Below are 2,561 nucleotides of genomic sequence, written 5' to 3'. Positions count from 1 at the left end.
CCCCCAACTCCTCCCGTCGGGGCACGGCGTGGGGAAGCGCTGCCCCACAGCTCCGCGGGGCCCAGGACCCCGACGGGGCGGGGGCTGCTCGCAGCGGGGCGGGCCGCGTCCCGCGCGGTATTCGGAACCGGTGACGCTGCCGTTTCTGAGAACTCGGAACCGGTGACGGTGCGGCGGCTGTTCCGAATGAGACCGAATGCCCCGAACCGGGCGGACGGGTGCGGTGCGGTGGGCGCAGCCCGCGGCCCAGAGCCCCCGCTGAGCCCAGGACCCGGTGGGTCCGTGCCGCCCCTATCTGAGGGCGGGGGGGGGCCCGGCACCGTGCCCCGCAGCTCGGCGTCGGGGGTCGATGTCCCCGCGGCCGGGACCCCGAAGCACCGTGCGGGGATGGGCTGAGCCTCGGGGCGGCTCCGGGCCCGCTGCAGCTGCGGTCTCCGCACGGCGTTCCCGGTACACTGCGGCACAGCCCCGGGGACGGGCCGTGGGCGGAACGCGGCGTGCGGGGAACGGCGGAGCTGCGGGAGCGGCACGGAACGCGGTGCCGCGGCCGGGACAGCAGCAGCGCTCTGCCCTCTCCATCCGCCCCGCTTCTTCCTGGGTCTGTCCCGCTCTCTGTCCCTTAAAGCCACCGGGGTGCCCCCTCGGGTGACCCCCTCCCCTCTCCGGGCCGCGGGGGTCCGGGATAGGACCGCGCCGAGGCACGGGGACGCTGCGGCACGGGGATGGCACGGCCCCGGTGGCCTCCTGCCACCCCCCCAGGGCAGGAGACAACCGCAGAGCCCCCGCCTGAGCTGCTCCTGCTCTGGAGCTCAGGGAGGTGTACGCTGTCCCTGCCAGTGAGACCCCCACCCGGCCCTGAAGTCGCCTGGGTGCTGGGAACCATTTCTTCTCCAAAGAGAACTCAGCGCTGCCATGGGCTGCCCAGGGTGGGGGGGGGTCCCCATCCCTGGGGGTGTTCAGGACCGTGGGGATGTGGCACTTGGGGACATGGGGCTGGGGTCGGTCTGGTGACCTCAGAGGTCCTTTCCAGCCTCGACAACTCCGCCGTTCTCCCCTGAGGACGCAGCCCTGGCGCTGCGTGCACCGGTGTGCCATGAGCGCTCGCGCTCCGCTCCCTGCAGCCCAATGCAGCTCCCGGCCCCGCTGGGAACCTCTCATCTTTGCACCATCCCTCCTGCAGCGCCTTACACACCAACTCCAGCTTCCCCCCAGCACCGGGTGCGCAGCCTGGTGCCGGGCACCTCTCCCCAGAGCTCCTCTCCCCGACCTCGCTCTGCCTCCTCCCCACGGGCCCCCCACGGCAGCCCCCACGTCTGAGGCTGGGGGACGGGGCGAGCCCCGGGATGTGCAGTTTCACTCACCCCCTTTTCTTCTCCGCATGGAGGCTTGGAATCAAGAAACAAAACAACACGTGAATGGCATGCACAGTTCTGCCCCCGTCCCCGCTCTGCCTGCTCTGTCCTGACCTCGGCCCCGCGCCGCCGGGGTGAAACCCATCGCCGCGAGGAGAGCGGCGGGCCCCCCCCCAGCAGCTCCTCCGGACCCCAGGGCTGCAGGACGGCAGCGCTCTGCCGGGATCTGCTGGGCCAGGGGACAGGCACGGCATGCAGCACGGGCAGAGCAAAGGGATCGCTGCAGGCACGTGGCACGCAGGGCAAGCTGCAGGGCAAGCTGCGGGACGGGGACGGGCTTCGGGGACAAGAGGCAGCGACCGCCTCCCCCCGGCTCCCTCCATCAGAACGCAGAGACCTCCCCCGGACCGGCTCCGAGCCGCCTGCACCCGCACGGCCCGCGCAGCAGAAGGAGCCAAAGGGAGCAGGGAATGGGGCCACGGCCCCACACACAGCTCCTGGGGGCACAGAGGGGCAGAGCGGCACAGCCCCCGGCACCTCCACGCAAACACCTCGGGGAGACCCCCAGGGCTCAGCCCCGGCACAGAGCTCGGCCCTTTCTGCAGCCGCGCTCGTGCAACGCACACCGTGCACGCTGTGCTCATGGCACGAGGTGAAGCGCTGCAGCTCCTGCACCCGCACCCCCCCCCCCCACACACAGCAGTGGGGAACTGCCCCAGGAGGAGGAACCGTGGGGAGAAACCAACCCCAGGGGCTGCACGGTGTCTGAGCAGAGGGAAGAGCAAAGGATGCGTCCCTGCCTGATGGCCGCCGAGCACAGCGCCTTCGGGGTCAGGGACACGGGGAGTGGGGCAGGTGAAAACAAAGCATGGAATGAATGGCAGCGGGCCCTCCTCATCGCCCGGGGAGGAGGGGAGGGGGGGCTCCAGGGGTCTCCCCCCGGGCAGGGCCACGTGCAGCCCCAGTAACCAGCACGGCCACGCACAAAGACCTCAATGCAAACAGCAGAGCCGGGGCTGCGTCCACCTGCCCAACCCAAGAGCACTGCAGCTTTGGGGAGCTCTGGAACCAGGGAGGGGACCCCCGGCACCGCCCGGTGCTGACATGGGGATGGCACTGCAGCCCCTGTGCCAGCACTGTGCCCTACGGCACAGGAACAGTGAGCGCTGTGGGGTGCAAAGGGGGAGATGGGAGGACAGGGAGGGGTGC

The sequence above is a fragment of the Numida meleagris genome, chromosome 1 (assembly GCF_002078875.1).
Source record: "Numida meleagris isolate 19003 breed g44 Domestic line chromosome 1, NumMel1.0, whole genome shotgun sequence".
NCBI lineage: Eukaryota > Metazoa > Chordata > Aves > Galliformes > Numididae > Numida > Numida meleagris.
Note: the sequence above shows the minus strand (reverse complement) of the source record.